The sequence below is a fragment of the Rhinatrema bivittatum genome, chromosome 17 (genome assembly GCF_901001135.1).
Source record: "Rhinatrema bivittatum chromosome 17, aRhiBiv1.1, whole genome shotgun sequence".
Lineage (NCBI taxonomy): Eukaryota > Metazoa > Chordata > Amphibia > Gymnophiona > Rhinatrematidae > Rhinatrema > Rhinatrema bivittatum.
In genome coordinates, this window is record NC_042631.1 from 14,562,970 (window position 1) to 14,586,290 (window position 23,321).

The 23,321-nt window shown below is 46.4% G+C and overlaps 1 protein-coding gene across 5 annotated transcripts in view; it reads right to left on the reverse strand.

Moving 5' to 3' along the window:
- MPPED2 (metallophosphoesterase domain containing 2) overlaps nucleotides 1–23,321 on the reverse strand; it is a 124,400-nt gene that overhangs the window by 45,844 nt on the left and 55,235 nt on the right. The window lies entirely within an intron of this gene.

Genomic DNA, 23,321 nt, shown 5'->3' on the forward strand with positions numbered 1-23,321 from the left:
GCTCATGCAAATCATCACCTTATTTACTGAAACCACAGGCTCATCAGCAACAAGCTTTGGTCAAAATTTTGTCACCCACCATGGAGCACCGATCGCACACGCGGTAACAGCCGCCCGCTGGCCAGAGGCAGCTTATTGGGGGAAATGGAGGAGTCTGGGCTGCTTCATCAGGAGATGCCGCAATAAGCAGGGGGGAAGAGAAGGAGACAGAAGGAGAGCAGTAAGAACGAAGAAGAAAAAGAGAGAGAGGGGAGGAGGGACAGGAAGAGAGAGAAAGAGAAATCCAGCAGAGGAGAGCAAGAAGGCAGCCGCATCTCTGAGCTTTCAGGCCCTGCTATGTCTGCTCAAGCCTCTCCCCTTCCCATCCCCCCCCTTCCCCTCCCCTGGGAAGGGGACAGGGATGAAGGCTGGAGCAGGGACCCCCGAGCAGCTGTTCTCAGCCTCATGGTCAGGCCGCTGGCCACAGGAGAAGCAGAGTAAAAGCCGCCTCATACCTGATCCGGCCACTGCAGTCCTACAGGAGGCCGGCACCGGGAACAGCAAAGAGGTCGAGCAGAATCAGGAGGCCCCTCGCTACGAAACAGTTTAAAGGAGCAAAAAAAAAGTTGAGGTACCTGACCTGCTGAGGCCTTGCAGGCCTCTTATTCAGATGACCAGCGAGGTCCGAAAGCTCATGACCAACCACATCTTATTCAGATGACCTGCGAGGTCCGAAAGCTCATGACCAACCACATCTTATTCAGATGACCAGCGAGGTCCGAAAGCTCATGACCAACCACATCTTATTCAGATGACCTGCGAGGTCCGAAAGCTCATGACCAACCACATCTTATTCATATGACCTGCGAGGTCCGAAAGCTCATGACCAACCACATCTTATTCATATGACCTGCGAGGTCCGAAAGCTCATGACCAACCACATCTTATTCAGATGACCTGCGAGGTCCGAAAGCTCATGACCAACCACATCTTATTCAGGTGACCTGCGAGGTCCGAAAGCTCATGACCAACCACATCTTATTCAGATGACCTGTGAGGTCCGAAAGCTCATGACCAACCACATCTTATTCAGATGACCTGCGAGGTCCGAAAGCTCATGCCAACCACATCTTTTGGGCCTGTAGTTGGTTTGAGATCTAGTTCTATTTTACTTTTTTTTTTTGTTTGTTTTTTTGAGAGGGTGAGAGCGCGAGCCGGGGTAAGAAGGTGCCCTACAACCTTTCTTCACAAACTTTAAAAAAAAAAAAAAAAAAATCAGCCCGGCAACAAGGCCACAATAAATGGAACACGTCAGCAAACAGGAGCCCGCGAATAACCAGAGCTTTTAAAATTCCTTTAACAGTGCCCCTAAAAAAAGGAAAGTTCCCAAGCCTTACTGAAGGAGGATTCTGGGTGCAGCTGCGAGCGTTTCTGACCCACACAGGGATCCCCCCACCCCCCGAGTGTTTGGGAGAGAAATGAATTCATTCTCTTGTGAGCCCAGGAGGGCTTTACATCTGTGTAGGCCCTGATATTCCCCCTGCTGCGTGATACCGCATGCCCACCGTTATCTGCTTTCCCCAGCGCCTTGTTTGTGCTTAAGCAGTGATCCTGTCTGCAGGCCTTCTTTCCACACCTCCCCCTCGCTTATCTGCTTTATCAGCTCAGGAAGAAATTTCAGCAAAACTCTTCCTCGGGTCACCCTATCTCTGGGAACCAAACCCATTAAGATATTCCTGACCTCTGCTTGTGCTATTTTAACCGTCTGGGGGTACCGGAAGGAACCGATAAAACAGGATAACAATTGCTTTTGCAAGATAAAACTCGCACAGGGCTCTATTGTGACCGGCAGCCTGAATAAATGTAAAACAACAGAGCACATCTTTTCAGTGGCTTCTGCTAGAAATAAAACGGAATACAGGTTTTCATTCCCTCAGCGGCTGTGTGCATCCCTTAAAAAAGCATTTGGAAAAACAACCTGTTAACTACCGTAATTATTTGCTTTCAATTCGCAATTGCTTGTTGTGCAATCATTTTGAGATTGTGGAAAAACCATAACCAACTTAAGAGTAACATGAGGGTTACACAGGTAAGTAGCATGTACTCATGCAAGTCCATGTATGCCATGCATATATTTTATGCACCTAATTGAAAATATCAAAAAAGTAACCAGCTTCACTATATATATATATATATATATATATATATATAAAGTCTGAAACACACAAAAAAATGAAGCTTGTCTATGTAAAAGTATGTGCCTACTTGCAGTATGCTGTGCACACTTTAACAGGGGAGAAAGGGACTATCTATCTAGGGGCATTCCAGGACAAGATTCATAAGTGCATGCAAGGGTTGCTGATTGTAGCAGAGATATGCGCATACATTACCGAACTTGTCCAAACACTTGTAAGCTGCCAACTGACTCATGCAGTTGAAATTGGACTTGTCTTTTGCCTGCAGTTTGTGGGTGGGAGATCAGGGTGAAGTACTAGAGGGTCTGGGTGAAACAGTGTAGGTATCTGCAAACTGGCGATTCCAAGCACGCATATAACTAAGTATTTCCAGCCTGGCATACTTTATAAACCATCCGCCTTCGTGTTTAATGCTAGGTTATTAGGCCTGCATTGTTACAATTATTTTACGCATAAAATATATGCGATTTTTTATTTTTTTTTTAAGTATTTGGGTTCCTGCACTACAAATTTATGCGTGTATTTTTGGGGCTGATACATGCAATATTTTATAAACTGTGCGGCTCCTGGTACACCGTTTATAAAATACTGGCCTAAATTTCCACTGGGCCGCTCATGTGTGCAGAGTAGTGTGGACTGTTTGGAAAGTTCAGCTGAACATGTGGATTTTGTTCATGTAACATATAGGAATGACCTTTGTCCCTCAGCACCATTTCATCTTCTCTTCTAGCAGCATTAAAGTCCAAAGGATCAGGATACAGCATCACCCTGCTTTTTCTTTTTTATTTGAACTTTGATTCGACTATAGTTACAACCGCTGTTTGTCCTGAGCTGGCATCCTTCTCGCAAAGACTTAAAAACTTAGTGTCTTTACTACCATAAAGGTTTTCATTGGAAGAGACAATAAATCAATACAATTTGCAGGCTTTTCATCCCCTCCTGGTTCCCTATCCTGCAGGGTCTCTCAGGGCTCTATACTTTCCCCTGTACTATTCAACATTTATCTCAAGCCGCTTGTTTACTAGATTAGGTACTTTAACTTAAAATTCTACATCTTCGCAGATAACTTTCAGCTTCTTCTGCCAGTGTACCCAAACCAATCAACAGTAATGACAAAATTAACCCTCCTACTTTATAGCCAATAAAGGATAGTCAAAATTTAACAAACTCCACTTAAACCAAAACACAATTGAAATATTTAAGATTCAAAACACAGATTAGAAGCTTCCCAAAATCACAATCCCTTTTGAGAATTGTGAAATTTTCCGGAAGATGCAGGTTAGAAGCCTAGGTATCTGTCGCACTCAATTAACTATGCAACCACAGGTTTTGGCAACATTATCCACATATACCAACTGAAAAATCTCTGCCTTTTCATAGAGAAGGTAAATCTGACCACAGTGGTCCATGCTGGGATTACCTCATGTCTGGACTACTGCAAAGCACTATATAAGGGTCTGATCTCTAAAGATATGCACAAACGCCAGCTTATTCAAAACAATAAAGGTCTGTAATAAACAGGCTTACATCAAACTCATTCTATACAAGCTTCATTGGTTTCTAGTCCCCCTATAGGGCCAAATTCAAAATCCACCCTAACCTAGGTCCTGAGAGAAAAAGTCCAGAGTACTTAAAAGGACCACCTACCTCAATACACTCTGGCCAGGACATTACGATCCTCTGAAGGAAGTTCCGTAATCCTGTTGAGTGTCTTCAAAAGATGTGACACCCAACAGTGGGCTTTCTCAACAGTAGTTCCCACCCTCTGGAACATCTTCTTCAGATGCAGGATGATAGACAATTTAGGAAGCACTTGAAAGCCTGGCTTTTCGGTCAGATTTTCAAAGGGTTAGATCAGTAATCAGGAACAACTTGGTAGAGATGAACTCCAACACATATAGCATTCCAAGCTCAATTTCTTCTCCTTCACTAACTAGGCATTATAGGCATATTACCCCTTATTACAAGCTATGATATCACTGTCTACATATTTATGCTCTCAGTCAGAAGGGCGACCAAAATGATAAAGGGAATGGAACAGCTCCCCTATAAGGAAAGACTAAAGAGGTTAGGACTTTTCAGCTTGGAGAAGAGATGGCTGAGGGGGGGATATGATAGAGGTGTTTAAAATCATGAGAGGTCTAGAACGGGTAGATGTGAATCGGTTATTTACTCTTTCGGATAGTAGAAAGACTAGGGGGCACGCCATAAAGTTAGCATGTGGCACATTTAAAACTAATCAGAGAAAGTTCTTTTTCACTCAACACACAATTAAACTCTGGAATTTGTTGCCAGAGGATGTGGTTAGTGCAGTTAGTGTAGCTGTGTTTAAAAAAGGACTGGATAAGTTTTTGGAGGAGCAGTCCATTACCTGCTATTAATTAAGTTGACTTAGAAAATAGCCGCTGCTATTACTAGCAACAGTAGCATGGAATAGACTTAGTTTTTGGGTACTTGCCAAGTTCTTATGGCCTGGATTGGCCACTGTTGGAAACAGGATGCTGGGCTTGATGGATCCTTGGTCTGACCCAGTATGGCATGTCCTTATATTCTTAGTTACTATTTACATGTTAACTTGTTACTGTATCCAGGATGTACTCATGTTACTGTACTTCAGCTCCTAGTTAACTTATCCTCTACCTCATCTCATTACTCAAGCTGTAACATCCTATTAGATTTAAGCCACAGTAACTAAAAAAAGGCATGTAATAAATACATACAAATACGATTATTAATAATAATAATAATAATAATAATAATAATAATAATTTTGCAACGGGGTGACTTATGTAGCACCAGTCAATACTTTAAGTGCCCAAACTGCATCATTTCCACAATCTCAAGTCCACTTTTACTTTACTTCCAAAGTCAATGGCTTTTTCTCCTATACATTCTTCCACCCCCAAAAATGTACCCACAAGCCCGACGGCCATATTGTATTACGGCTCTTTGGAGGATAGGCTAATCCCATTAGTTACACATCGTTCACTCTTTCTGAACATCATAAGACAAAGGCTCATGATGTCTTTGTACAAAAGGAGTTTAAATAATTCACACCTCTGTACTAAAACACTTCTTTACAAGAAATCTCCAACACACACTGTAAACAGGTAATTAAATAAAGCCTATGAAAAGTGTCAGTTATCTCCATATTTTTTTTGGGGGGGGGGATCATTTGTTAGGAAACATTCTCCTGATTGCCCAATGACTTTCAACTGGGCTTGTTAGCTAAGCAGGTACCCCCGGACCACTGCAGGCTGGCATCCATCACTGAGAGTTTGGGGTTCTGGGGTGCACATAGCAACACAGTCAAATCGAGTCAAGTCTATTGAAGCTTCAATTTATACAAAGCTGAAGGCGGCAGGGACAGTTCTCGCTGATTAAGCCCAGCTGCTCATTAACTTCTGTCCTCAAAAACATGGTCACAGTATCACGGGTGAAATATTTTAATTAATTTCCCTCTTCACCTCCCTCCCAAAAAGTATAGCATACAGAGAAGGCAATGTGTTAGCAACTGCTCATTTGAATTTTAGTTTAATATATCAGACGAATCATACAATGCGGTCAGAGAGAACCACAGGAATGTTAACCACCAGGCAAGGTCGAACAGATTGCAAGAGTAAAGGACAATGCACAGACTCTGACCTGTCCAAAATTCAATCACACAGAATCCATTACTTGGGCAACAGAATCAAATCAAGATTTTTCCTTCCTTGTGACCTCTGCCATGACCCAAATATAAAAAGTAAAATATTAGTTAATGTGATTCCTGCCGCCTTCAAGAAATAAGGCAGAATGTACCAGAGGAGACATTTCCGTAGGAAATAATTTGAGGTATTTTAAATTATTCCAGTAGAAACCAGAAAGTGAGCATTCCTCATGGAATCCGCGGCTAAGGACAGGATACCCACATCATGTTTACATTCTGTAGCCTTTGCAGAATTCTAGGATTCCTACTTATTATACAGAACTCCTGAAGCCTGCCCTTAAGAACCGTGCCAAAGGAATCCCCCAAACTACAGAACCGTTCAGAATCAGTGAGGGAGGAGGAGGAACGCCCCAGTACGTGAGGTTGCATCCCACCCTGTGGAGTGGGTTCATACCATTCCTCTGCCAGGCAGGATTTACCACATACCAGCCGGTTCACAAGTCTCTGAAAGTTTACAGACCCTGACACTAAAGGAATTAGGTCTGGTCTGGACTATGTCGGCTCTACACTATAGCATTGCCCAATATTGACATGCAACTGTTTTGCTCAGGACGACCTTTCCAAACAGGACAACCCTGTGTGCAGGTAAACGTCTGCGTACTCTTCCACAATGTGCATCCTTTTACCTGCATTCTTGGGGAGGCGTTCCGGGGGCGGGTTTAGGCTAGGGAGTCAGCAACGTGCATAATTTCGCTTTTTCAAAACTACTGGGTGAATTTTTTTTCAAAACATTTACATGAGTAAAATTAGCATGTACTCACATACACGTTATTTTACAAACCTCAAAAGTGCGTGCATATTTTCAGTCTTGTGCGGAAAAAAAAAAAAAAAAAGATGTGGTCTAGAAGCATTCCATGGTGAGGCCAAGGGGTACGCATGCAAGTTGCTATTTTCTAAGAGACTTACGCATGTACATTTGGCAACTCGGTTGTGTAATTTTACACTGCTAATTATCTTGTGCAATTGACATCAGACTCATCTGTTGCTTGGGGGAGTTCAAAGTGAAAAGCCAGGAGGGTCTCCATGATCTGGAGATTTTGGCAAACTAGTGATTTCAATTATGCACAGACTTCCAAGCATAAACAGGGTTTTATGCAAGAAAGCAACAGTTTCATGCGTAGAATATACAGTATGCACATGTTTTTAAAATAGGTAGGAAAAGTATGTGCTTTCAGTGCATTGCAGATATTCACGCATACGCTGGGGTAGACATACGCATATTTTATAATCTATGTGTACTTGATACATGCTGGCTATACTGTAGTAGACCTCCGCATGGCCTTGTATATGAATGAATGGAGTCAATGTAGTTATTTGAGTTACCCTCTCTGGATGTTACTTTTGCTAGAAAATACACCCACAGAAAAAACGGATGCAAATTTGTGCAGGTGCTTTTTCCTTGGGTAATTTTCGACGAGAAAGCAGATATGTGAAAACCGGTGTAAATTCTGCAGAAAAAAAAAAGCACCCATTGCCTGTGCACTTGCCTGCAGAGTTTTGAAAGTTGCCTCCTAAATAATCTAAATAGAATAAAATTAGATAAGAGGAAGAGAAGTCAAGCCTGATCAGAAAACTGCTCGTGAATTTTTAATTGTACATTGTCAGTAAAATATGGAGAACACCACCTCCAGGTTGTTCTACAAACTAATCTTCAGGGAAGTACATTTGATAAGCTGCTTAATTAATTTGACACTTCGGAGGTATTTTAATTGACGTGACAGTTTGTAAACATGTATTGAAAACTTGGTTAGTGCTGTGGAGATGCAAGTCATAGAGATCCCACCAGTGTACGATCATGTTAGACACGATTGGACCATGTCCATCTGGAAATCTTATTTTGGGTTTCTGACAGCTTGTTATAAACATCCAGTTAAAGTTTTCTTCTAATTCAAATACGAGCCTTCTTCCACTGTGCTAAGCAGCTTAAACAATCTAACAGAAAGGTGGTGGTCACGTGAAGACTTTCCTGCTAACAAGCCGGGATGGCCAGTCCGTTACTTCCAATGAAGGCAACCGAACCCATGTCACATGCCGTTAAAACAAAGTGTGCGTGGACCCATTTTCCAGACAGGTGAATTAAAACAAGCTCCTAGGACTAATAAGCAGTCTATCCCTGTTTGGTAGATTAATAGAGCAGACAAGAGAAGAAGACATAGTACGTCATTAGAATTCAAATAAAGTTTCTTTGTTGGCAGGTACTTAATGAGCAGAGGCAAACTGTCAAGTCCAAGTCAGAATGCTTTACTTGTACTGAAGAACCAAATGCAGCCATGGAGCCCTGGAACTGCAGAGGGGCAATTTTACAGGGCAATTGGTGTAGCCGCATCCAAAACATTACTCTGTGTGTAAAGGGATCACAAAACTCTCCCTTCATAGTAGCCCTTGGAATCTCAATGGACCCAGAGTATGAAGTCAGAAGGAGTGGTAGAGGCAATTGGCATTTCCCTTCGGGAAGTATCAGTAGTTTAACCAAACTCCTGTTCTCTTGCGGCACAGGGTTCCTTGTGAGGTCTCTTTTTCCAAGAGAGAGACCTTGTAGGAATGAGAGAACTACCTCTCCTACCCCCTGTCCTGGGAAGGTGGCAGGGAGCCAAGTTCGGGATGCCCAGCGCTTCAGGAGCAGTTTGATGGTGTCTTGCAGTCTAAGGGGACTTCTGAGATTTAATTAAAGAACCAGGCACGATCTCAGGGAAGAGAAGAATTTCCCTACTTCTCAGCTGTCCAGGGAAATCGCTTCCATTAATAAAGAGTGGAGTTTTCTAGATTCCCAAGCTCATGGAAAAACCATCCTAGAGTGCTCTCTGAGGAGAACATCAGTTAGAGACTCAAGTGCATTTGGCTAACGAGAGGCATTCGGTTCTAATCCACTGGATTCTAGAATCTGCATCTGCACTTTCAAGTATTACCAGGGGCCATGCCCAGGGACAGTGCTCCATCCCGCCAGAGTGGGCAGATGTACTATTGCCTGAACTCTATTTTTTGTATCGAATATGCACTCAACAAGAGTGTACCCGCTGTGACTTTACCAGTTAAGAATTTTATTTTGAACACACCTATAGTGCTGGTGTGATTTATTCCTACTGGACTATTGCAGAGGACCTCCAGAGAGCCCTTCAGGGCAGGAGTGAAGAACTCTGGTCCTCAAGAGCCTCAAGAGGACGCTCTCTGTATATTAGAAGAGTGGCAGCGGGCGAGGTCGCTCTCTGTATATTAGAAGAGCGGCAGCGGGCGAGGTCGCTCTCTGTATATTAGAAGAGCGGCAGCGGGCGAGGACGCTCTCTGTATATTAGAAGAGCGGCAGCGGGCGAGGACGCTCTCTGTATATTAGAAGAGCGGCAGCGGGCGAGGACGCTCTCTGTATATTAGAAGAGCGGGCAGCGGGCGAGGTCGCTCTCTGTATATTAGAAGAGCGGCAGCGGGCGAGGACGCTCTCTGTATATTAGAAGAGCGGCAGCGGGCGAGGACGCTCTCTGTATATTAGAAGAGCGGCAGCGGGCGAGGACGCTCTCTGTATATTAGAAGAGCGGCAGCGGGCGAGGACGCTCTCTGTATATTAGAAGAGCGGCAGCGGGCGAGGACGCTCTCTGTATATTAGAAGAGCGGCAGCGGGTGAGGTCGCTCTCTGTATATTAGAAGAGCGGCAGCGGGCGAGGACGCTCTTTGTCTATTAGAAGAGCGGCAGCGGGTGAGGTCACTTTCTGTATATTAGAAGAGTGGCAGCGGGTGAGGACGCTCTCTGTATATTAGAAGAGCGGCAGCGGGCGAGGACGCTCTCTGTATATTAGAAGAGCGGCAGCGGGCGAGGTCACTTTCTGTATATTAGAAGAGCGGCAGCGGGCGAGGACGCTCTCTGTATATTAGAAGAGCGGCAGCGGGCGAGGACGCTCTCTGTATATTAGAAGAGCGGCAGCGGGCGAGGACGCTCTCTGTATATTAGAAGAGCGGCAGCGGGCGAGGTCGCTTTCTGTATATTAGAAGAGCGGCAGCGGGCGAGGACGCTCTCTGTATATTAGAAGAGCGGCAGCGGGCGAGGACGCTCTCTGTATATTAGAAGAGCGGCAGCGGGCGAGGACGCTCTCTGTATATTAGAAGAGCGGCAGCGGGCGAGGACGCTCTCTGTATATTAGAAGAGCGGCAGCGGGCGAGGACGCTCTCTGTATATTAGAAGAGCGGCAGCGGGCGAGGACGCTCTCTGTATATTAGAAGAGCGGCAGCGGGCGAGGTCGCTCTCTGTATATTAGAAGAGCGGCAGCGGGCGAGGACGCTCTCTGTATATTAGAAGAGCGGCAGCGGGTGAGGTCGCTCTCTGTATATTAGAAGAGCGGCAGCGGGCGAGGTCACTTTCTGTCTATTAGAAGAGCGGCAGCGGGTGAGGACGCTCTCTGTATATTAGAAGAGCGGCAGCGGGTGAGGTCACTTTCTGTCTATTAGAAGAGCGGCAGCGGGTGAGGACGCTCTCTGTATATTAGAAGAGCAGCAGCGGGTGAGGTCACTCTCTGTACATTAAAGAGATTTCTGCACATACACAATTTAGCCAGAGAGACTTAGGGAGGTTATCACTATCCCTGGGGAACAAGAAACAGATCTACTTTTTGGGATCTGCCAGGTACTTGTGACCCGGATCTGGCCGCTGTCGAAGGCAGGAGCTTGTCCTATGACCGCACAAGCTGCTGGCCCATCCAGCTGTCTCCCTCTCTGGTTCTCTACCAGCTTGAGCAGATGAACAAATAAAGCCCCTTTTACTCTCCTGCAGTTTTTATTATTCTGGACTGCAGTTTCTTCTTCATATTTAAGTAGAAGAGTGAGAAGACGAACGTTGGAAAGGAGATTAGATTAAGCGATGCGTGTGAGGGATACATCTGATTATAGCTTGCTTGCCGTTAGAAAGCAGCCTCCTTGTGATATCCTGGATGGATAACACAGTAGCACGCTACAGTAACATTTCCTACGCATGTGGCGTAGGCTGGGCTAGCAAGACTAAACCCTTCTTGCTCTGGATATCACATTAGCGTTAAACACAAACGGCGCAGATTCTGATCTGTCGGGTTCTTTTTTTTTTTTTTTTTAATGTTCACATTTAAGCATAAACCCCTTGAATTTATTCTGCACATTCTGAGAAAAGCTTCTGTTGCAGGAGCGTCACCCGTTGCCCCTCAGCCTCTCACGTTCACAATCTCAATGGATCAATCGCAAACGCACGAAATATTAGCAGCGGTCAAATCGCGCCTTTAGAGGATGGAGAGGGGCGCTCGGCTCAGGCCCTGCGTTCACAGGGACCCCTGCGTCGGCCGTCTCCCTTCCTGGCCTGCCCGCCCCACAAATCGGGTTTGGCCAGCTGGCACGATCAGCTTCCTGGGGCTTTTCACAGGAGGTGGGGGTGGGGGGTGGGGATGGTCTCTGCTGGGATATCCTTCCGCCTCTTCCACAGCCCCATCTCCACCATCCAGGCAGAAACTCACGACAGCAACAACCTTCCCCTAGTCCAAAGCTGCCCCAGATCCCCACACCCCTTTAAGGCCTGCGCTGGTCTGAAAGGCAATTATATTGTTCTTGACTTTCTAACACATGTTTTTTTTTGGGGGGAGGTCATCTAGACCTCTGCTGAGTCCCATGGCAAACTCTGGCCAGCCCCACATGAAGCTGGGGGGAGGGGGTCTATATGCAGGGGGCTTGCAGCTCGCTCGCTTGAATCTGTAGCTCGCACAACGCCCTGGAATACTGTTCGGCTCGAATCCTGCTTTGGCTTGGCAAATCAAAACGCGTCGAGCTTCTTCACCGGACCTGCGCCCAGCCAGTTGCAAGGAAGCGAGGGGTTAATAAGAAAAGCCTGCCCTTGTGGTGAGAGAGGAGGAAAAAGCAGGCCAGGGCCATCATTCTCACAGACTCCAGCCCCTTACGTCTTTGTAGGGCTTGGGGGAAACATTAATAGCACCGCACACTCCAAGTGCACTTTGATGGATTCAAAATGCTCCAAGCTGCAGCGTGAGTTATTGCCCGGTGCTGTTAGGTAAAGAAAAAAAAAAGTTACCCTGCCAGATGTTACCACTGCCTTCAGAGCATGGGAACGGGGAAGCAGAGAATGGGCTTGAGAGTGCGGCCGCGCTGCCGCGTGCATGCGCACCTGGCTTTGCGAATTCCCCTTAATTAAAACAGAAGGAATACTCGTGGAAATGCTGCTTTTCGTTTCACTACAGTCTCACTCGCGTTTTCCCACGGCTCAGATTAGAAAATCATAGGCACCAGCAAAAAAATGATTAGGAGCTAAGCAAGGAATGGCAAACTTCAGTGCCGCAAGGTCTGGCGATAGATACAATTTATTGATCTATCAATCTGTCTGTCTCTCTCTATATATATATATATGTATGCATGCAGCAATTTGAAACCACAGGTCAGATTTAACAATCAACTTGTGTCACACTGGAGGGTGTAAAGTAAGATGGTAAAATTGAAAATTAGATCATGCAACGGAAGCTCGTTGCTTCTCGGCACTGGGCTTTTACCTAACTTAATACCAATCACAGGGAGCCGTTTACGAAGGCTGCGTTAGGTCTTTAACGCAGGGATAACTTGCGGTATTTGAAAAGCCGCACTTTCTCTCTCTCTCCCCAAAACACCCGGCGCAATGCCAGTATTGAAACAAGCTGATCTGCATGCAGACAAGCTCGTTGCCAGCCAAATTAATGCGGATCGTATACTGTAACACAGCTTGCCTCAAAATTCGCAAGTTACATTGAACGTGCATTTATTTTAATAGATCCGTTATCCGCTCCTCCACCGTTCAAGGGGGCGTACAAATTAAAACATACATCAAATCTAATATAAGGCATACAATCACAAACAAGTCAGCATGGGAAAAACAATCTCTCAAAACCTGATCAAGATATAAACCATGCTTTAAAGAAAGAAAAAAAACACAAAAAAAAAATGAAAATCCTGCAATTTTGAGTGAAAAAGTACTGCCAATCCATTGTTAATTGGAGTCAGTCAAGAGAACATTAAGATACTCTGAAGACTAATTGTCAATCTCAATCACTTCTTGAAATAAATATATGTTCAACTGTTTTGTTTTTTTTAAAGATTTGAGTACAAACCAGTTTGGGCAATTGTTCACGCAGCGAATTCCAGAACAAAGGGCCTGCAGTCGCGAAGGATTTCCCACTTGTTTCTACGAGATGAGCCAACCATGGAGATGAACAGCCAACAGATGTGCACAGCTGGATTATAAATATGCAACTCAGCGCGTCAAGAGGTACAACTAACTTTCCCTGGGAGTGTCAAGAGGCTAACGCACATCCCGAGCTTCCAGAATGAGGTCTTAAAGGGGATGAGCAGCCCCCGTAAGGCCCCCTCAAACCCAATGAAAAAATAAATCCAGCGGTCTAGTGGGCCATGTACCTGGACTCCAATCCCCAACCAACACCACCCAGCCAAAAATGGTGAAAGGTTAGGCCCTCCCCTGCCCCACCCGACTGGAAGCTCTGCTCCTTTCAAAAAAATGTGCCTCTCCCTATCTGGCCGCCCCCGACCCTAGCAAACCCCTGAAGCATACTGCAAAGACCCTGCCGTCTAGTGAGGACAGGAGCGACATCCATTAGCTCCTGCCCCCATCACGCCATTTTCCAAAATGGTGTTACGTGACCACTGGCACTTCTTACCTTCTCTGTGCGGGGGAGCCAAGGAGCGTGAGGGGTCCGCCAGTGCCATTCTGAGAAATACCGCAGTTCAGTAAACAGATGCCAGAGTTTGTCAGATTGCTTGTTGGGGGTAGGGAGGAGAGAAAGTGTGTTGTGTCGCTGAACCTGCTCTCCTCCCCCGCCACTCTCCCCTGCTAATCTTGAGGAATCTCGGGGTGAGCAGAACTCAAAAGTTCCCAGGTATGCTTATTACCTGTTTGGCCACCTTAAGATCATCAGATATTATCACACCGAGATCCTACTTCTGTTTTGGGTACAGAACTTCACCCAATATACAGTACTGCTCCCTTGGGTATTTGCAGCCTACAGGCATTACCCTGCATTTTTAGCATTAAATCTGAGCTGCGAAACTCTAGACCATTCCTTAAGCTTTGCTAGATTCCACCTCATGTTTTCCAGATTTTGGGACCATCTGCAAAAAAAGCAAACTTTTCCTTCCGCAATATTGCTTACAAAAAAAAAAAAAAGCGTTAAACAAAACCGAACCAAGGACCAGTCCCTGCAGAACTCCACTGGTAACTCCCCTTTCCCTCGGGGTGACCTCCCTCTCTCGCCAGAAACTGCGCCATCCTCTGTTTTAGCAGCGATTCCATGAATTCGCTCACCGCCGAGGTTGGGCGACCCGGCCTGTACTTTATACAAACTCCACTTTAGTGAAGAAACCACCACTGCCCTCTGCTCCTCTCTAGGCCTTTGGAACTGCTCCCGACTCTAAATAAGCCCTGGAAACGTCAGCCAGTGATGCCCTTAGAACACCCCTCACACTTCTGGGTGCTTCCCGTTTCGGCCTCCGCCTCCTTTTTAGTTTTTCCGGCAGTTTTCTGGAACTTGCTTGAGGCCTGCCTCGCGTCCATCCCCGTCTGTTGGTGTTGCTCCGAGCTCTTCCTCGGTGAACGACGATTCGAAATATTTGTAAAGCAACGATTCTGCGTCCTCCTCCCGAGCCTCTACGTATTCCCCCCCTTTCACCTTCGGGTCTTACAGTCCCATGTTTGCACTTCCTCTTGTCACTAATGTATGCAAAAAAAAAAAAAACCACCCCAAAAACTCAGTGTGGAAGCAGGTCCAGGGGTGGGGATGGGTGGACCTCTGACTTTTTCACTTTTCAAAGTCAGGGGAGAAGGCACAGGAAGGGGGGGGGGAGGGGAGGGGCAGGCCAAGGCTGGCATCTTTTTAAATGAAATGCATTGGGGGAGGGGAGGTTTGAACCAAGGCTATCTAAAATGTCACGTTTCTACTCATGAGCTGAGAAAGCTAAAAAAAAAAAAACCCAACTATTCCTTCTGTGTAAAACGGACTTTCCATGGAGAACGAGTATTTTTCAAGTCAGAAGCGGATCAGCTCCCAACGAGCTGGAACGGCACATTTTGTAAGAAGTCCATAACGTCCTCATAACCTGTGACTCCAGAGCCCTTAAAGGCAGCTGTAAAACGTCGGGCCGGAGGAGCTGAGGGACGCGTGCCCGGGCCTTCAGACATAACTGCGTCACAGCGATGTGTTTTCATTTAAGACGCTGGCTAAAAAAAAAACAAACCAAAAAGAAAATCCCTTTCTTTGCCGGTACCTCTCTGATTTGTCCAACCAGGCGCAGGACGGCGAGTTTTCCTGGCGCCCTTCCTTAAGTTTCAGCACAAAATGGCAAAGAGTAACTTTACTGCTGAGCGCGGACATTTTACAAGCTTTTTAAGTCTCCAGTTAATTACCAGAGAAGACCATGAAAATAAAGGAAATGAGACCGTTTTACCCCATAAGTATCTCAATTCCATCTTGCAGGGCTGCCAATTGGTTTTCTAAGCCACAAACTTCAATATCTGCTCTTAATTTTATGCCATTTGCAGAGCCCTGAAGACTGTCAGCAAAATCCATGATGCATTACAAAACTTGTAATTGGAAAAAAAAAAAAAAACCAAAAAAAAACTGATGGCTTTCTGACAGGATAAACAAAATATATTTTCGACTCAGATTGGACAAGGATGCGATAAAAAAAAAAAAAACAACTTTTATAGGCATTTTCACTTAAATGTAAGAGGAGGGGAGGAGGCAGGAGAGGATTAAGACGGTAGTCGTGAAACGGAAAGACTCTTAGAAAGCGGTGACCTGGCAATCAGAAGGGGAGAAAAAAAAATAAAGTGCACTGGTGCTTCCCCTTTTTAGCAATGTTTGGGTCATGCCAGTTGGGCATTTCCTCCGGAATTACTACAGACAAAGGCACAGGGGAGTGCAGTCCGCGGGATCACCTTTACCGCTCCCACTCCCAGACGCTGCCAGACAGGAGGAGGCAGGCTCTTTTCCTGGAAGCTGGAGCAAAGCGCAGGATGCCACTCAGCAGTGCCGCCCTTCCTGATCGGAGGGAGAGGATCTTTTTCCTTTTTTTTTTTTTCCCAGGGCATACCAGGAATGGATCCACAAACAAGCTGCGTCTGTAGCTCCTCCCGAAACGCCAAAACCTCCCAGGGGTAAAAAGCCACAGCAGCAACAGCATTAGAAAGCCTAAAAGAAGCTCCGGCTCGCTGGCCGCGCTGCGAGCCTACCGGGCAAGAGGCCAGAGGTCGCGTCCAACATTTGGCTGCTGCCTCTCAGGCTGCCCAGTGCTGAAAACGGCGGCATCCACAGCCCCTGCGCCCTGGGGAGGGAGCTCCCAGCCGATGCGCAGCGGCGACTCCTAGTGGCCAGATTTGGTAGGAGGGCATGCGAGTTGCGGAGGACCCCGTTCACTGGACAGACAAGGTGTGTGCGGGAGGGGAAGACGGCAGGGGAAACCGGGGAAAAAAATATGAGCTCTGGCTGTTTTTTACGAATAAAGGCTTCCAGAAGAGCAGCCCCAGCGTGGGGCTCGTTCCGACAGAGCTGCAACCCTAAAGCAGCAGAAGGAAAGCTCCAGTCCCAAAATATTAATGAAAACTTAAAAAGGTGAACCTGAAAAGCCCGGCACACGCCAAAATGAGGGGACGGCGCGAATAGGTTGGTCCGGTGCACGCCGGGCGGACTGCCCGGATACGTGTGTAAAAATGGCGCTGGAACTCACACATGAAACGTTTCCAAAATGCACTGGGGTGCGGGGGTGTGCCCAGATGTTGACCTGAAATCAGCGCGTAAATACTTGCGCGATCCAACGCGTGCCGGGGAGTCCCCCGCCGCGTAACTTTGCTTCTGCTACGCAAGCGCGCATGTTACAAAATGGCCGCATCCCTGGGTGCGAAGCCAACGAACACGCATGCTGCGTTGAAAGTTACCGTGTTGGCGTGTAAAAAGGTTGGCTCCAGCACAATAACTGGAAACTTACAGTTTATAAGTGATTGAGGAGAGGTAAGAGGAGCTGCACTACTTAACAGCAACTTATGGACCCCCCCATGGCACAAGGAGAATTTCTTGAATTGGTCCCGGGGGAGGATGTTAGCTGACATTTGTTCACTGCAAAACTAAAATACTCCTCCCACTCCTTTCTACCACCACCACCACTCCCCAGGAATGCGAAGCACTTTATAGTGCTACAGGTCTCTTAAAAAAAAGACACAACAATTCCTCTAGAATCGTTTTTCCCATTATTTGGGATTTGTTTCTGGGATAAGCATCGCAGCCGAGTCCAGGATTTTGCATCTCCGATAGGTTGAATGTGGTCCTGAAGAACCACCGGTGAAGGAATACAAATCTGTAAATCCTGTTAGAACACAGCAAGCCCAAAATGAGAGAGAGAAAATAACTTATTGACATGCGTTGTCCCCTTTACAGGCTGAAAAGTGCTCTGTGCTAGCTCTGTACAGCGCTGGGGGGGAGGGGGGGGGGTGTTGGGGGATGGCGTGTCAACTTAAGCCAATATGAGCTGGCCAACCCCCCTCCCCCACCAGAGCTCGGCCTGCAGCATTTACAATCAGTTTCAGGGGAGGTAGCCAGGAAGTCACTGGGCCACATGTGGCTACGCACTGAAGAAGGCAATTCCGCAGCCAGCACCACCAGAAAGGCAAAAAAAATAAGTAAAATAAATGAATAAATAAAATAAAGCAGCTACCCAGAGCTTGAAGCGCCCAGGAAAGTGAGCGGCCACCCAGACGCGCTTCCGGCCAGGCCCCCTTCTTGTTTTTCTGGGCAGCAAAGATTCCTCTCCTTACCACAGCACTGAGGCGGGTCTGGCGGGTCGGGCGGTATCAAAGCGCCACGAAATTCTTCCATTCCCTGCACCCCGCGCCCTGCACTGTAAGTGCACACGAATGCCCGGCTGCCTTTCAAACATACAAATGCTTCTAAAATTGGACGTTAGTAGTAGATACTGCTTGAATTCTCTGGAATGCTTTCAGATACACCCTGGGTAATAAAGCGTAATGAATGCAGAATGTGATTTTCTTTACCCTGGATAAACCGAGTTGGCAATTTATATTTTTCTAAAATGTATGATTTATAACTATTTTCCCAAGCCGAGGGCAATTACTCGTTAGGCGGGCTGAAACACTCAGAATGAAAGCCGTTCGTCTTGCTTTTATCCTTCCTTTGAAATTAAAAGCCCTCGCTGTGTATTAGCAAAGGGAATTATTTCTGCCTCGTGAAAACCTCTGCTATTCTGATCCCGTGGCTTATTTCGCATGGGGGCTTAGATGGGACTTTTTGGTTTACAGTTGGGCATCAAAAAGGTGAGCTGCCACAACAGCCGAGTATCCCAGACAACTTCCTGCTGTCCTCGGAGCACAGTACGGCCTTCAATTCATTTAAAAAAAAAAAAAAAAAAAAAAAAAACTTACTTCACTGGGATTTGTGCAAAAGGCGGGAAGGACTATCAGGAGATGTCACTCTCAGAAAGAAAGGACCAGCTGTCGTCTTACAGGCCAAGACTGCTGGACTCAGCTTAGAGAGGACGTGAAATGCTTCTTCTGGCTCAGTTCTACCCTAAGCAGGCGGGGTGGATGAATTTTGAAGGGTGCCACACACCGGACCTAGCCCTTCCCCCCCCCTCAGTTTTAAGCTGAACCTTCATCAAAGCGGCCTGGTGATTTCTTCACCTAGGTTAAGTGCCTCAGCGCTGGAAATCAACACTGAGCAGCCAAGTTAAATTTTTCTTTGTCCTTGCTCCACCCCTTCCTAGGCAGGGAAAAATTTGCATTTATGCAGATCCAGGAACCTAGATCTTTTGCATATCGGCCCCCCCAAAGACAATCCACTTTATCACAGTTTCAGGCAAATGTGCTTGGCACAGGGCAGAGCAGAACCAGGCCTCCAGAGCGAGGGAACGCTGGGTTCGGAGCAGCAAATCCCCACTCTCAAAGTGACAGGTTACAAATGTCGGTGCCAAATGCAGGATTATGTAATGCCTGTGATTAAACTGGACAGCGTTAACTAAGCCATTTTCAGCTTGGGGAAAATCCACACCAACAGTAAGTTGAGGTACAACTCCAGGAACAGGAAACCAATTGCAAGACAGAGAGAGAGAGAGAGGAAGAATCCAAAAAAACCTTCCTGCTGAAATGCTGCTGGTTCTGGCTAATTCACAAATATCCATTTGGGGTGTGTAAAGTTAGGTAAGACAGGAATCAACAGTGGATGATATTTTTCCTTCAGTGGATGCTTACAAAGCGTAGCCCTGTGGAAATTCTGCGCTACTGTGGAACACAGAATTCCCCTCCTGCGCAGAATTTGGCAGGCCCCATCATGCCGCAAATGGAGCCCATCCTGCTCACGGTGAAGATGGAGTAGGCCTCGGAGAGAGAGAGAGAGAGTGTGTGTGTGTGTGTGTATATGTGTGTAAAAGACTACGAGCCTGTGGGGGTGAGAGAGAGAGCATGTGTGAGAGATTGGGAGTGGGATGTGTGAAAAAGGGATTGTGTGTATATGAGGGTCCTTGTTTGTGAGCGAGGGAGCCTGTATGAGGGCATGAATAAGTGTGAGAAAGAGAGCCTGTGTGTGTGTGTATATGTGTGTGTGTGAGAGAGAGTGAGAGAGAGAGAGAGAGAGAAAGGGAATCAGTGTGCAGGGGTGTGTGAGAGAGACATAAGTAGCCTGTGTGAGGGTGTGTGTGTGAGAGAGAAAGGCAGCCTGTATGGTTTTGTGTGCAAGAGAGAGAGAGAGCCTTTATGAGTGGGGTGTGCAAGAGAGAGAAGGGGAGTCTGTATGAGGGTGTGTGTGTATGTGTGTGTACACATGAGAGAGAGGGAGCCTGTATAAGGGGACGTGTGTATACGACAGAGAGGGAGCCTGTATGAGGGGGGGTGTATGTGCACTAGAGAGAGGGAGCCTATGTGTGAGAGAGAGAGAGGGAGCCTGTATGAGGGGGTGTGTATGTGCACTAGAGAGAGGAGTCTATGTGTGAGAGAGAGAGGGACAGAGGAAGCCTGTGTGAGGGGCAGTACTTAGAGAGGCCAAATTCTGGGAGTGAAAATAGATTGGGAGGGGTTGAGCCTAGCAGAGAAGGGGAGAGAGAGTGGAGGGTGGAGGAGTTGGGGCCTGAGAGGACAAAGTGAAAGGAGACTGAGCAGGGAGATAGAGTGGAAGGGACACTCTTACAGTGAACTTCTAGGGAAATTCTACTCAAAATATTTAAAGCTCTGCAACCTTAAGTAATAGCTTTTTCCTGTATTACATTTTCAATTCATTACTTAAAGACTGTCATGTATATCGTGCTTTTTTGACCAATATAAAGTATGCAGAATTTAAGTTTTTGTGCACAGAATTCTCCCAGGATTAAAAGGTTGAGCATTTGGAGTGAAGGGTCGCATGGCTGAATCTCCCGTTATAGCCCCCGCCTCACTACACCAGTGAGAACAGATCCTGAACCTAATTTCATGGACATTCAAATAGCGTCGTCTTATTTTCTCTTCTTTGGCAATCATTCCCTTCATGAAGGTTTTAAACAGCGCGGCACATAATAGCAACAACACCAGTACGACAGTAACAAAGAGATACAGTATTGTGCATTAAAGTAAAAGCCAAGCATCCAATTAAAGCCCGAAAAAAAAGCTTAGCAGCAAGGTTAGAAATGCTTCAACTTCTTTTTACGTTTTCAAATGTGCAAACCTACGTAGGCCCTGTGAAAAGCGGGTACGAAGCCGCCAAGGTCATGAGAAGCATAAAGATACGGAGCACACACAAAACCTGCGGCTTCACGACTCAGAATGATATTAGCAGACGTAATGATAGAGAGGACAGAAAGCCTTCCAAAGGTTATTTATTAATGAGTGCCAGACAATTATTGCACTTGGCCAACCTGCAAACATGAGACAAACTTTTTTTTTTTTTTTTTTTTTACAGAAACCACATCCCAGCAGATGCCCAAGGTTTTCAAAGAAACCACGTGCGGTCTGTTCTTCACCTTGAAATCAACGATCTGCCTTGCTAATAAAACTGAATTAAAACCCATTCTTCCTCCAAAGGAAAGTTAATGCTGAATTTAACTGTTAACAGGCCCAGCGCAGCCCAGCAGTTTTACCGTTAACCATGATGGAAGCCGTTCCGCTCTACTTGGCTTTTTAAAAAGCGCCTGCCTCCTCCCTCGTGGTATCCAGGCAACGTTTTTTTGGGTAACCTTGAAACTCAAAAGGAGCACCCCAGTGGTGTGAATCTGGGCACGTAAAATCCCAGGTAGGCACAGCACACTCGGAACGCTGCTTGCTGAATGTCAGAAAAAAAAAAAAATCAATCTTTCTCTCTCCTCTCCCTCCCCTCCACCTTTAGGAGGGTAATTTTCAGTAGCCTGCGTGCGGCTGAGGTGCTGGTGGAAAGTGCCCACAGACTTCAACACCAGAATTTCCAGGCCGCTGCAACGAGGTGCGCCGAGAGCTCCGCGCAGCTTCGCCTCCGCGCCGGCACGCGTTTCCAGCGCGCGAAACTAACAGCCAATGCAGCGAGGATTCCTACGCGCAGAAAAACCCGCGGTGCAAAAAGCACAGCGCCCGCTACGTGTAAATCCAATGTAAACGAGGCCGTTACTCCTCTAGGCAGGGAGGTACGCACAGATCCCCGCGGCCCAACGCGTTTTTTAACACTGGAATTTAACTCCAGCTCAGAGGTGGGGTAAAGTTTACTCAATCGTCACAGCTAGCGTCCGAAAAGGATTCCTCCGGCGTGATGGTATATCTGCGTTTCTTTTTTCTGCCCGCCTATCTCTTGCGTTTACAAGACAGAAAAAAAAAAAAAAAAAAAAGAGTCAGAGAAGAGAGAGAACAGGATAGGAGAGCCACAGGAGATGAGAACAGGGAAGACAGATGAAGCAGAGAGGGACCGTGTGGTCCGGAGAGCCGTGATCCGGAGGCCATGCCAAAACGGGAAAGGAAGGATCGGCGGAGAGAAAACCGCGCAGAGTTCAGACGCATTTCACACCCGATGCAATAAACGTCTGCTCGCAGCTTGCACGCATTGCTCCAGTTATGTGCGTTCTTCTACCACCACGTCGATTTGCTTATTGCCTCCCCAGCTCTGCCCCTCCCCCCCCCCCTCAGAATGCCTGCTTCGTGTGTGCACAAAAGTGCTACGTGAAATCCTGTCCCGCCCACAGCTCTACACGTAGGCCCGCCATGGTTCTTTTCGAAAAGCCACTTGCGTGCATAAAACCGCCCGTGCCTCTGAAGATTACCCCCCGTATACCGAAATAAAAGTCACTGGATTGTGGGAGTGCCTGTCACATTTAAACAAAAATTTCCACATCGAAGCAGACAATTTACGACTCAGGTTATTGTTTCTGAAACCAGAAACCAACAGTGATAATTAACAAATATCGAGGTGGGCTAATGAGACGCCATGCACTTCTCATTAGCTGACTTCCAGCCTCGCACCACTCTTGGTGGAATGAACGAGGTGCCGCCCGGCAGCCCGTGCCACAGACAGGACTGCAGAGGAACAAGGTTGCATGAAACAAGATACCCCGAGAGCTAGGACAATGCCGGCATGAATCAAGCAGAGACGTTCACTCGTGGAAGCAATGGGCGCTGACAGAGAGAGAGAGAGAGAGCACAAGAGCCAAACGAAGAATTACAAATGAAGGCAAAAGCTATTCATGTTCCACACAGAAAAATCCAAATTTGTCATCAGATTAAAATCTAAACTACAATTACCAAAGCCAAAACAGGCCTTTCTACAAAGGGGATCATTTTTAAACCCCATAGCTAGCTTACAGGCCCATGGGTGCTTATACCTGCGGGGGTGGTAAGGGGGATATATGTCACCCAATGCTTTTACCAGTTATCCAGGTAAAATTTGATAGTTTCCCTTCCTGTGATCAATGCATGGCTACATACATAAATACTCAGAACTATTTCAGAAATGGGCTCAAAAGCATTAGAAACACCTTTGCCAAATACTCAACACCATGGCCCTCCTTTTAGATCGGGAGAACATGAAACATTGCCTCACATAACAAACTTAGACCGTGAGCCCTGTGGAGACAGGGAAATATCTACAACACCTGCAGGTAATCCACTTAGAGGTGCCTGAAAAGCAGAATTTAAATCAAATACATAAAAATGTAAGAATTTCTTTTTTTTTTTTAATAAAGGTATCGTATTTTATAGAGGAAGCTATAACTGGTTAACTGTGGCTCCCTGAGCCCGGGCTCGTAGATTTGTTCTGGAGACAGCCAATATGGCAGTGGTGGCCAACTCCAGTCCTCGAGAGCCACAAACAGGCCAGGTTTCCGGGATATCCACAATGAAAACGCACGAGTCAGATTTGCATACAATGGAGGCAGTGCCTGCAAATCCATCTCACGTACACATTCATTTGTGAAATATCCTGCAATCCTGGCTCCTTTCTGGCTCTCGAGGGCCGGAG